The sequence below is a fragment of the Manduca sexta genome, chromosome 2 (assembly GCF_014839805.1).
Source record: "Manduca sexta isolate Smith_Timp_Sample1 chromosome 2, JHU_Msex_v1.0, whole genome shotgun sequence".
In the NCBI taxonomy this organism is placed as follows: Eukaryota; Metazoa; Arthropoda; class Insecta; order Lepidoptera; family Sphingidae; genus Manduca; species Manduca sexta.
The window spans coordinates 7365228-7379817 of NC_051116.1; the positions used below are offsets into that span (position 1 = coordinate 7365228).

Genomic DNA, 14590 nt, shown 5'->3' on the forward strand with positions numbered 1-14590 from the left:
TATATGGCTGGCCCATCTCTCAATCTATATATTGTTATAATATTATCTATCTTTTAGTGGACAATGGACTTTAAACTAAACGCATGTCGTTACTTGAATTGACAATTCAAGTACGTGATGAAATTTGTAAGAATATTTAAACCATCGTTTTGTGCATCAACTTTACATTGTTAAGCGTTTGTTTTGAACGTTTACAAGAATTTATTGTACTTCCTTGAACTCTCAAATCTTTTCAAATAAGTTGATTAATTTCCTGGTTATAAACAGTTGTCCAAAGCATAAACTGACAGCTACATTATTGGATGACCGTGGCAGTGGAGATGAAGGGCCAATTATGCTGCTGCGTTTTGCACTATCAGATTCAGGTAGCCAGAGATTTAGTATAATGATTCTTTCCTTGTCCCTGTGTCTTATTAAGAAACAATAGTAATTAATGCACCCAATTCTCCTGGCAGTGTGGGTGTTATGTGCGGAATTAAATTAAAAAATAAATTAAGTTTTTACGCTCCTTTGAAGACATTAATAGCCCGCCATTTTGGAATCAAAATGGCCGCACAACAGACCTAACCTAAAAACGTATTTGATGTATCAAATTAACGTAATTTAAAATGCATTATCCTTCCAAAATAAGCGCAGTAACAGAAAAAAACATTGTGTTCTAAATCTTTCATATGTGGGCGGGATTTATAGAGTCGCTATACCTGCCCACGAAACTATGAAAGATGTTTGGCAATCAATAAAAAGATGTGCTAACAACACCATCCTTTTGGGTGTGTTGGTGGCCGTCCTACTTTCTCTATTGTGTGTTGAGTTTCGTATTACGTTTTGGAGATCGCAGGTGCAATTGTCTTATTATCTGTGATTGTTTTCAGTATGTAGTTAAAAAGTGAGTTATAAATCTTTGCCAATCTTCTTTATAGGTAGGAGATAATATTATGTTTTTTTCGTTTGAATAGTGATCTATCTTTTATTATTTATATGTCATATATATATATATGAACACTGGAAATCGAAAATTATTACACAAAAATTTGTCAGCGCCACATTTATTAGATTTGCAACATTAATACCATTAAAAAGTTCTTAGTGACTTGTAAACATTAGTTTACCAATTATTGTGAAGGAATAATAGCTTAATATTTTGTCGACACAATATTGCTTTCAGCCAATACATGAGCAAACACTGAGATGGTTAATCAGCTAAGGTCGCCTTACATCACCCGTTGTCATGGCAACCGCCAGCGTCTGACTGGCGCCCGCACCCCCAATTATTGGGAGATGGCCTATATTGTAACGTCAGCCTTATCTGTAACAATAGAGAGATAGTTTTGCAATTTTTCATTGTTTTGTAAACGTATTTTTTATGACAAGTTTTTTAGTAGTATCTTGTTAAAGGCATTTATCATACTGATGTTAAAAAGTTCAAATGGTTACGGCCAAAAGGGAATTAATTATTCACCGACTCCAAAATTGGTAACCAGTGTATAGGTAATGTTATTTTTTTTGTTTTTAGTAGTATTTGAAGGCAGTACAATTTTTTGTTTAAGAGTTTTTATTTTATTGTGTTAGTAAAAATCAGTATATCTTGACGACATCATTTTAAGAGTATTCTGATGGATCTCCGAAGTCAAGAGTCTAGTCACAATGAAATTAATACGGGACTACACGGGAAGCACCAGCTTTCAAATAAAAAAAAAATCAGAATCGGTTCACCCAGTCAAAAGCTCTGAGGTAACAAACATAAACAAAATACTGTCGAAATGAGAACCCCCTCCTTTGAAGTCGGTTAAAAAGAGAAACGTTGAAATGTTTTTAAATCAGATAAGAAATTTGGTTTGTTACATGTGAGAAACTAGGTAATTTTAAATTAGGTCCTAGTATATGTAGAATGGTGTTGCGAAATGTAAGCGGTTTTGAACAATAAATTAAACATGATAAGATCTAGAATGCTTGTTCAGAAACTACTAGAGTAATCGTTTCACAAACATTTCCTTTGGGAATTACGAATGTGTATGTATTGTTGTGTTGTGATTTGAAGGACATTGTACCGTAATAACTGGGCATTAAGACTTAACATCTTATATCTCAAGGTGACGCGCACGATTGCCAGCAGTCCTTTTAATGTCAATACTGCATTCGGTGTTTCAGCAATACTAATAAAATCAGTTGATTTTTTTGCCCTTTTTAGATCAAATACATTTTTTATGATAATATAATTAATATAATAATAAAATATAATTAATATAATAATATAATCCATCATTTGCAAAAAACACGGTATCAAAAAGGTGTCATAAAATAACATTAGTACAATGTTTTGCTTTAAACAAATAGCATGCAAATTTCCAGTCTTGTCAATACACATTAAACATTAATAAGGTAAAACGTATCTAAACACAAATATGTAAAAGAATAGGCGGTAACTGGTAAGTGTCAACATATTTCCTTATCCATTTAATCTTTCACATGATAAATATTTTAATTCGCAAGCCATTCAATGAGTAAAGCAGTCTATGAGTGAAGGACTAGATGAGAAAGTAGCTCACTTGATAGCCGGCTATATAGTTAAAATCAATTTCCTACTCAGTATCAGCCCGGAGTCTGAAATTTGTGCCCTGTATGGCGGTAGGCTCGCCCTATCACATCATGGGACGGAATACATCCAGCGGAAAGTGAGTGTTATTGCGCCTCTATCTTTGGGGATAAAAGGCGTAGGTGTGTGAAAAAGTAATTAATTTGCTTTAAATTACAATTTATAACCTACAAATTATATTTCTAAGAAACTATAGAGCGAAACTATAGAGCGAAACTATAGAGCGAAATTATAGAGAACTAGCTTATGCCCGCGGCGTCGCCTGTAAACTTCCCAGGGTCTTTAATTATCTCTATACCGAATTGAATAATAATCCGTTCAGTACATTTCGAGAAAATCATTAACATACAGACAGACAGAAAAGAGGACTTTGCTTTATAATATGTAGGTATAGATTATAAGAAATAGAAGTGTCATCGATCATCGCCTACATTTTGAAAACACCATAACAAAGACGTGGGTTGTGTCAACTATAACTAGAAGTGCTCAAAGGCGCCTTTGAATCACGGGTCCCAAGTATCAAGTTATACTGGACATGACTCATACGCGATGACGTCATTATTGCGGTCATATGGAATACCATAACTCAAAGTATGAAGCGTGGGTTTTGACCACCATAACTTGACAACAGAAATAGGTGCTTAAAACCGTCAACTGTAAGTTGATTCTACTAACTCTCATTGTGCCTTTAAGCTATGTATCAAGTTATACTGAACGTATTCATGGAAAATGACGTCATAGTTGTGGGATAGTGGAGAGATTAGAGGGATTATATGTCAGATGTTTGCTAATCATACTGCCCATAATGGGTGGTTGTGGAAATCCGAAAGTATACTTGAAATGGAGATTGACCTACATCATAGGTGATGGTTGACCTAAAAACTGCCACATCATGTCATAGGCTATATACATGGCGAATATTGGGTTCATTAGTGTCTCTGCCTACCCTTGCGGTTATAAGGTGTGAGTGCTTTTCATCAGCCAGAAGATATCCTTCAATGGCCTTCGGGATTTCTCTCCGACCTGGTACCAATCTCAGCGAAAAAAGACTGATTTTAAGTGGGTCTTCTGTAAGACAATGGTACTAGAACCAGGATTTCTTTAGATTAAGGATAACAAACCAATGGAACAGATGCCAGTGGTAGCACACGACAAAATAAATCGGGCATGCCAATAATGTAAATGTATGTCAAGGAAAACATTGTTTAGACCTAAAAAGGTCGATAGCTGAGGCTATAGCAAAGCTAGGCCTTGGGTGGCACGTTACAGGCATTATTTTCATAAATAATAGCCCATTAATTTATAAAGGTGCGCCATACTCTAGAATAACTACTTCAGGCACTGCCACTTCAAAAATACTTGTCAATAATTCTTCAAGTTCCCAATATTTTACAACGCTATCATGTTAGGATTCGTTCTCACTCATATTTAATTCTTAAAGGTTCGCTAAACTGTACACAAACATCTATAAGAGGACTCTACCACTTCAAAATCACTTCTCAATAACTCCTTCATGTTTCTAGTATTCGAATACAACGCTATGAAGTTTGGATTCGTTCCCACTGATCTTTAATAGTGTAAATGAAATTCTCGTGATATGAAATTTAACATCTCGTGTGTTGCCGCCATCACGTGATTTGAAAATCGAATACTTTAGTTATGTTGGTAGTATCTGCATTCAGTTTGCTGGTAGGATATATTTTATAAACGCCCGGATAGCGACCACTGTATAATAATAATAATAATAATAATATCAGCCCTGTATTATATACTTGCCCACTGCTGAGCACGAGCCTCCTCTGCTACTGAGAGGGATTAGGCCTTAGTCCACCACGTTGGCCTAGTGCGGATTGGTAGACTTCACACACCTTCGAAATTTCTATATAGAACTTCTCAGATGTGCAGGTTTCCTCACGATGTTTTCCTTCACCGTTAAAGCGAACGATAAATTCACAAAGAATACACACATGATTTAAGAAAAGTCTGAGGTGTGTGCCCTTGGGATTTGAACCTGCGGACATTCGTCTTGGCAGTCCGTTCCACACCCAACTAGGCTATCGCCGCTTTTTACACCACTGTATACAAGGTGTTAAAACCCGCCATAGTGGCCCACGTAAGTGTCGCGTTCCGGGATCAGCCTGTATATATCTGGTTCCAACAGGCCGGCATAATTGTGTCGACTGCCGAGGGGTTACCATCTCTCGTCAGTCGAGATTCCATTGGATTCTTACTCTACTTACCATTAGATGCAGCGTTGTCTCTTTGACGTGGACATATAAAACAATGGTTTCATATGTTACCCAAACTCTATTTATTGGCTATTGATATTGCTTAGTGCTATGAACAGATATAGGCTTTCTAACTAGTACACGGGGCCTAACATACCTGACGAAATGTGGGATTTATATCTCTGCCTACCCCTGAAAATGGCAACAATGTAATGTTGTCTGTTTTATTTATAGTATACCGCGTAGTTTACAACTTAATAAAGACGTCCGCCATGACCACCAACGAATATTTGCACCGCCAAAGCTTTGGCCAAGCAATAAACCTACATTAATACAATGTACAATGGGCGTCAAATATTTTTTTAGAACGGACGTGGTTAACGTTTTCCGATTAATTTGGCACGCAACGCCACGGTATTGTGGTTTACTTGCTTTGGAAATTTTTGAATTTTCCGTTAAGAATTCTGCTTGGATTTAAATGAATTTAAGGAAACAAAATATTGGTAAATGTGATAATATGTTGGTAATTTAATAGAAAGTTTGTGGGAAATATTTTTTAATTTGTTAAATTATTGTATGAATTTCAAAGGACTAAATACAGATTAAATATTATAATATGTGTAAAAATTTAATTATTCAGCCTATGTCTATGTTTCTGATAATGTGACAGTCCAAATGATTAATTATTTAAATTGATTTAAAAAGTATTTCATTATACTTATTGCGTCAATAATGCTATGTTCTCTTCGCTTGCTTCGAATTTCATTATCATGTGTTGAAAAAGGAAAATTGAGATATCATCTCGTCATACAATATGGCGGACACATCTGCTGGACTCACGATAAAATCTTGTAGCATATTAATATTAGTAGGGGACTACATTTTACATGTATTAATTAATATTACGTTGTCTGACAATGAGGATTATATATTGTATTTAAAGCAATTTAAACCCAATTAGTTCACTGTCTTTAATAAACGATCGCAATCTCAATCTTCAATCCGATTTCGAGAATGAACCAATCACAATAAGTCTGATTGCTCAAATTTTTGCGATAGATCAAAATAACGGAATGGGTTCGTTTAATGAAAAAGACGGTAAGACGCTAAGTATGTTGTGGGCGTCAGGAACTACAAGAGGCCACATCTAGATTCTGACAAATAAAAACGTTTTACTGTTGCTTTTTGACGTTAATATTCTATCAAACTTTAGCACTCATTATACTATTAGCCTTTTATACTATCTCACTGCTGGGCACGGCCCTCCTCTACTACTAAGAAGGATTAGGCCTTAATCCACCACGCTGGCTTAGTGCGGATTGGCAGACTTCACACACCCTCAAAATTCCTATAGAGAACCTCTCAGTTATGCAGGTTTCTTCACGATGTGTTCCTTCACCGTTAAAGCAAGCGATAAATACATATATACTAAAGTATAGAAATCTGTTTAAGCCTATTTTCGCGTACAATGGTTTTATCCCAAACTATTTAATAAAATATCCTTCGTACACCTGGTATCTCTTTTTTCCCGCCCATTTAAATTACAAATGGCGGCCAACCTAACCTAAAAAGGTACGTCAACCGCTAGTACTGTACACATCCGTGTGTTTAAAGTAATTCGAAACCTTCGACGTATCGATTCCAATCTATTTATTCGCGAACAGCTGTCGATCTGTATGACCCAATGTATTGTAACGGTAGTGTGCTGCGGTGAGTCGATCGGTTTGTTTGAGAAATGTCTAGAGATTTTTTAAAATAAATATCTTTAATAGATTGTTTGAATACTTCTTACATATTGACAGCTAATTGATTTAAGCGACATTTTTTTTCCAAAATATTAACTAGTTTAAAAAAACATAGAAAAAACTACTGATTTTAAATAATACGTATGTAACTTAGTATCGTAAAAAATCGATTAATTCAATTAGCCTTTCAATTGGCGATATATTAAATAGAAAGAAAATGTGTAATGAAGTAATTAACCAATATGGTATACTTTAAAAAACTTTAAAAAGTTAAAATGATAAGTACTATATGTATTCGTTTAAAAAGAGCATCTCAAGAGAGAACGCGTAAATTAACTGTATATGGCGCCATGAATATTAATGTGAACATAGGAAAATACATTGAAAAATATGTCTAAATTAGCGTGATCTCAAAACAAACAAGTAGGATTTTCGCAAAAAATATTCATAACACTTAAGTAACTAAATTAATTGTATAAAGCGGCATGAATAATATTAGCATAGGAAAATACATAGAAAAATCTTACTAAATTAGCTTGATCTCAAAACAAACAAACTGATATTCGCAAAAAATATAACAGTTAAGTAACTGGATACGGCAAAATCATAGCCACAACTTGTTTTTAGGCTTATCATTAACATTTTATTACCCTAATAAAGTTTGAGAAGTAGCAGATTCATAGCCCGATCATAAATATTCGTTGAACATTCCATTACGATACGATCGATTTTATTGGTCAAACTTATAGATTTTAGCGTCCATTTTGACTGTTTTCGAACCTTTTATTGCTGGAGTAGCAGGTAATTAGACAGTTTTGGATGTTCTTGGGGTTTTGTAAAAAATGCTACTGGATGCCTCTGGTGATGGTTTTTGTGTGCCTATTTTATCTATATAATAATAATAATAATAATAATATCAGCCCTGTATTATATACTTGCCCACTGCTGAGCACGGGCCTCCTCTGCTACTGAGAGGGATATTATCTATAAGTATAGAATTAGTCTTATCGAAATTCGTTTTTTTTTTTAAAAAAGGACTTGAATGATTGCGGTTGGCAATTTTATTCCTAATATCGAATTAAGTTTGCAGATTGTTTCACACGAACATCCTCTACGGCAACCATATCAAAACTAAACCATAATATCTCACAAATATGTTTTATAATTGATAAAAGTGTGATAAACTGTGTGACGGCTATAAAATTTGTAAAGGTTTGAAGATAGATACAATATCTCAAAATATTTCTAAATGTATTGTTTTATCACAAAAACAAAGAGGTTTTATGTTTACGAGCCCACCTGTGGTGTGAATATTATAAACCGTAAAATTTTGAAGTTTTTGTTATAGTTTTTCTGTTATAATTTAGCATTTTTAGATTTGACAAGATTTTAGTAAAAGTTTTGTTTTTATCGGCATATTTCCTCGTCGCGGTTTTAATCTTTTGTTTACTTTTATTAGTTTTCCTGAAGCTTTAAACAGTTATTAATCATTCGCGGTTTAGTTTCTATAATACAGTTTGCGGTTAACCATTTACCTATAAGTAATTTCTTTATACTCAGAATACATTTTAATAATGATTAACTAAGGGAATATCGCAACATAAGTTCCAATATTTCAGCGAATTCTAAGTAAAATAAATTAAAATTCAGACTAATGTCTTAAAGCTTTTAGCAAACTCCCTATCGCTATTATAAAAGATTTTTAAATTTATTCCGTTAACAACCTCTTATCTCGTTTCGATAAAATCAGAAACAATTCGAAGTTCGCCCATTCCGTGTAATCTTGTAAAGGAACCGCTCTTTTTATGCAAGAGTTTTTTTGAATTCCTCCGCCCCTACCTGGCTAGGTAAATTATGGTAACACAGAGGGATAGAGTTGAAAGTTGCCTGATTATTTTATTTCACCGCTGCATTCTGAGATCATTTGAATTGATTTTGGCGCCGTTTGGTATTTCGTTTGGGATAAAGGGTTTAGAGGGAATGTTAAAATCGAGATATTTTATATAATTTCACGCACAATCAAGCCTTCTCGAAAGGGTAGACAGAGACACTACTCATGCAATCCACTCTTGTGTATTGCGTCCCATAACGTGGTAGAACGCCTATGGAGTATTTTCGTGTGATATTTGGTAATGTAAATAAGCGATATATCACGCTTTTGTTCTTGAAAGGGTGGCTAGAAGCGTAATTTGGGCAATATTCGCCTGTGTGTTCCATACCGTGATGCCGATTTATCGCCATATAAGACACAAATTCCAAACATACACAAGACTGGGTTTATTCATTTATTTATTAATAGAAACACCAATGATTTATCACAGAAAAATACATATGAAGATCCACAATATACGGTACTTATTCTAGGCTAAATATTTTTTTGTCTAACAGGAAATTGAAATCTATATATATAAAAATGAATCCCTATTTCCCTTGGTCACGCCATCACGCGTGAACGGCTGGACCGATATCACATTTTTTTTGTTGTGTTTGTTATTATCAGGAGAAGGTTCTTAAGAAAGAAAAAAATCAAAAAAATGCGCGGAAAATTAGAAAATTTAAGAAAACTTAAGGTAAATATTAATTTTATATAACTGTCAATTGTTTGAAATAACTGCCAGCGATCGACAGAAAGCGCGCGTGCATATATAGTTAAGACAGTACAACGTCTGTCGGGTCAACTAATTATATTATTATTAAATAAATGCAAACTGAAAATCTTTTAAAAGTACAAAACTTAGTCTAAGGTTGCACGAGTAGTGTCTGTGCCTACCCTTTCTAGACAAGTCGGGTAACTTTTCTAAAAATACTTATTTTAGCTAAATGACGTATTGCACTGGTATTCAGAATAACGAGCTTAGTAATATGGTGGTTTATTGCTTGCAGTTTGGGTGTAGTTTTAAACTTATATTTAGACGTCTGGCATTATAAATGCGAACGGCGGAGCAAAGTTGGTTATCTTAGTTGTTTTGCTAGATTTGTGACTAGAACTGTGTTACTGGTGGTAGGTGTCTTTTATGTGAGAGTCTGCCTGGGTAGGTACCACCGTAATGTCTATTTCTGCCGCCAAGTAGTGTGTAGTCACTGTTGTGTTGAACATTGTAGCCAGTATAACTACTGGACTTAATAAGACCTAACATCTCATGTCTCAGGATGGCAAGCGTAGTGGAATACCAAACAATACTTTGTAGTTCAAGTTGTTGGATGGTGTTTCTGCTATTTATGGGCGGTCGTATGACTTACCATCAGGCGAACAGCAAGTTCGTCTCGTCATACAAAGCAATAAAAAACAAAAGAAATAGAAGCTTCTACCGCAGTTCTGTGTTGCATACTGCCCATTGCTGAGTATGGGCCACCTTAAACAATCAATAATAAATATAGTACGGCGTTATGTTTATTTTTATTATTTTTTATGTTAACGCGAGTTTTTGACATCGAAATAAAATTGATCATTTCATCGTCATTAGCTAATTTATAAAATATTGTATAATTGTATCATGTGGTATATATTGTAACTAACTTCGGACTAACAACACATCAGTTCCCCATGAAGACTGCAGTCTTCGAAATATGAGGAGAAAATTAAATTATAAAAAACGATTATAACGAATTTATTCTGATGCGCTTATTTTCCTCAAAGCGGCTACGGAACAAAGGTACTAGATGCAAAGTTGAAATTTTACCTTCATTGTAATGTAACTGGAATTTTGGACAATGTAACATTCCAGGAATTGGTTGGGCTATTTGTATGTATCAATTGTGAATGCGTGCCGCGTCGACAATGTAGAACTGGCATTATTGTGAGGTGTGCTCGTTGTAAGAAAATTTAGGACATTCTTGTTGTGTTAAAAGTGTATAATACATTGCAATGTTTAAAATATAAATGTGTTTTGGTGTATATATAATAATAATATCAGCCTTGTAATATGTGCTGTTGGGCCTCCACTACTACTGAGAGGGATTAGACCTTAGTCCACCACGCTAGCCTAGTGCGGGCAGACTTCACATGCCTTCAAAATTCCTAAAGAGAACTTCTGAGGTATGCAGGTTTCCTCAAGATACACTTCAACGTTAAAGCAAGCGATAGTTCACAAAAAAAGCACACATAATTTTAGAAGAGTCAGACGCGTGTGCTCTTGGGTTTTGAACCTGCGGAAATTTATCTCTACAGTCCGTTCGACACCAACTAAGCTATCGGTGCTTACTTATTCTGTGTGTGTTTATAAGTATGGCTCACGGCTTAGACAAAATATAGCAATTTGCTACAGCGTTTGGAGATAACAAAGTTTTCTAATAATAAAATAATTATCAATAAATCCACAACGGTACTTTATTCCGGAAAAGATCACACCGCGAGCAAAACACAATTTAAAAATATATAAAAATAAATAGTTACTTTTCAAATGTCAAAAAATATAATGAGAATAGTCTCACAACTTATAATTGTATGGTCACAGTTACCCAAAATAGCCTTATGGGCGATACTGGACGCAGCCGTCTGCAGGCAGGTGTGCCACGCGCCATGGCCCACCCATTGTAACCCAAAAGGACCATTATGGGCCAGGATAGCAATAATTATTTGACGATTGTAATTTAGGCTGTGGAAAATAGGTCTTCATACATTTTTTTTATACAATACTATATTAAATATATAATAATATCAGCCCTGTATTATATATTGTCCCACTGTTGGGCACGGGCCTCCTTTACTATTGAGAAGGAATAGGCCTTAGTTCAATATAACGTATTAAAAACGACTGTACTGATTTCGATAAGGTTTTTAATACCATAATTTTAATTAAGGATAGATACAATTTCAAGAATTTTAAAGGAACTTTCTTACATAATAAAAACAAAGTTTACACACACTACACTACATAACATCACGCATTTATCCACGAAGGGGTATGCAGAGGCGCAACCAGGGCACTCACTTTTCGCCAAGTGTGTTCCGTCCCATGATGTGATAGGGGGCGAGCCTATCGCCATATCGGGCACAAATTACAGACTGCTGATACTAAGCAGCAAAACCCAAATATCACTTTGTCCGACCCGGGATTCGAACCCAGGACCTCGGAGCGCTGCCGTACCGCGCATACAGTACAACTACGCCACCAAGGCAGTCAAGGTTTAACAATTAGAAATGACATGCATTAGCTAAATATCAATTTTAGGTTAATTGACCAGGAATTACCCGCATTATTATGGGGCCCAGACCCTCATGCGACCCCCCGCTGTATATGCCAAGGGGAAGGGCTAATCTATGTAATTGTTAAAAACGCTCATATGATATGGTCAGTGGTTTAATCATATGTTTTGAGGGTAGGACCACCTAGAGAAAGTATAGTTGCGCACAAAAGTGTTAATAATATTTCAATAAATGTTGGTTGGCGATGTTATAAATGCGAAAGATTGGGAAGAGATATTATGGACTAGCTTTTGCTCGCGGCTTCGCTCGCGTCAAGAAGTTATGCGGTATACATTTTTTTCGACTTACTTGTTATGTATTGTTATGACCAAATTACACCAAATCATTATAAATTGTAGGCTATGTGTTATTCTGATGTATAACCAATATTTCTGTAAAGTTTCATCCAAATCCGTTCAGTAGTTTTTTCGTGAAAGACGAACAAACATGCATACATACTCACAAACTTTCGCATTTATAATGTTAGTAGGATATATGTTATGAGTAAAAATTCTAATCGAATTTGAATTAAGTTTGTCATACAGTATTTTTATCCAGGAAAGTTCTCAATGGATTTGAATCCCGGAGTCTCCCGCAGCTAATACCGCGAGTAAGCTAGTGTCATATTAATCCTCTCTAATATTTTTACAACAGGATTTGAACCCCAACCCACGGAACATATGTAAATGGTTATGTTCATAAGACTAGTTTGCATAAATTTAGATTTATTATTACTTTTAAAGATTGAATACACAATACGTTTTATGTTGAGGTTTATTCTATTAAATTAGTTTCATCCGATTAAGAGTAATAAGATTTACAAATATTATTTTAAAGTCATACAGCGGGTTTCAATAAACGATCTCAATCTCAATTTTTAATCCGATTTCGAGAATGAACCAATTAAAATAACGTATTTGTAATCATTTGAAATAAAACTTTGTTGTTATTGATCCGTTTTTGTGATAGATCGAAAGACGAAGTGATTACGATGGTTTATCAAAGTGGTGGTTAGATGTAGAAGGATTAGTTGAACGTGTGTTTTGCTTGATGAAGTATTTTTGAAGGCATAAACACATATGTGTCTAATGTAATCTTTATTGCCTTCCTTTAAGGCCGACATTGCATTCTTATTTTTTCTAATATTGTGTAATTACCGGCTATCTGTTTGAAACACACACCATCACGCATTTATCCCCGAAGGGGTATGCAGAGGTGCAACCAGGGCACTCACTTTTCGCCAAGTGTGTTCCGTCCCATGATGTGATAGGGGGCGAGCCTATCGCCATATCGGGTACAAATTCCAGACTCCGGGCTGATACTGAGCAGAAAAAACCGAAATAATTGACAATATCTGTTTGAAACGTTATTTGAAATTTATAGATGACTTAACTGACTATAATACATTTATTTTTCCATTTATTACAATTGGTAAAAATCTTTATAATTTTCCGAACACTTGTGTACCCGAAAGTACGCCGCGAGATATCCCTATTTCGACTCACGCATTGTTTTTAATATTTAATGGTCACGTGTCAAATGTGACTTATAGTTGAGTTATCTCTCACATTCCGACTACAATGGGACTCCTGACTGACTCATTAACTTCAAAATGTATAATGATTTCTTATGTTTACGCGAATGTAGGCATGAAAATATATATTTTGGATTTTATTGCTTGGTGATGATTTGGATTTTTATATATTTTTATTCAGAGGTTCCCGTGACCATTATGGGTGCAAAGTAATCGAAACGTCGGGAGAAAGTTATTACAAAAAGATACCGAAATAATTCAGAAAAATTGGTTTATTTCTATGAAATTAACAAGTGTCCAAACTAGCCTTAGGCGGTTCTTAGACCCTAATTATGCCGCAGGAGTCTTATGTTATTTTTAGAAATAACAAAACCATAAGATTTCCATATTCCTTTATACATCACAGCTATGCTCTACGAGAAATTTTATCAAAAGCATAATTTATCTGAGTAATGATTTTCGAAGACTTAGCAGCCTCCGGGGAAAAATAGTTCTATTTCAATGTCTAAAATTCGCGTAAGCACAAGAAATCGTTATTAAGTAATGTTATTTTGTGTTAACGGAAGAATTCTTAAAGTTTATTTTTAATAAGAAATCATACATTGTAAAATTCCAATAGTTATTTTAAACATAGCTATAAAAAATAAAACTCCTTGTCAAGGTGTTTCCGAGAACATCCAGGTAGGAAAGACAACGGTCACTTTGCAAATTTTTTCTAAACTGTTTCAAACAGCTTTTGTGTTTTTGAAGTATTTGGTTACTTCTGTAAAGTTATTGTAATGGAGAATGTTTGGAACATTCTAGATGTTATGCGTAAAAATGAACAAAGAACATAGTGCAAAGATGGAAATGTGCATTTCTAGGCATGATAATATTTACAGTAGTGTGTTTCCAGTATTAAGAATTTGACTTTAGAAATGTTATGTTGTTTTGTGACAATATTTTTACGTCTTTATTGCGATATTGTATGTCAATAACATGTGCTGGTGGTAGGATATATTTTACATCCATCCGGATAGCGACCACCATACCACTGTTGAAACCCGCCATATTGGCCCACGTTTGTCGCGTTCCGGGATCTTTGGGGGAGAATTGGGAATTGTGTTGACGGTCGAGAAGTTTGTCCACTAATCACAGGTGCAGTGGCGTCACTTACTGTCACCGTATAAGACAAAAAATACGAACACCTATAAAGGAATTGGACCTAATTAAGGTTATAGCTTAAGGTCCATTTTTCATACATTTTGTTTCACCTTTAATCTGGGTAACTAAATTTAATACGACGAAATTTTAATGGCCGAAATA

At 34.8% G+C, this 14590-nt stretch overlaps 1 protein-coding gene across 1 annotated transcript in view; it reads left to right on the plus strand.

Moving 5' to 3' along the window:
- Positions 1 to 14590, plus strand: part of LOC115451539 (protein amalgam) — a 170691-nt gene that overhangs the window by 52005 nt on the left and 104096 nt on the right. The window lies entirely within an intron of this gene.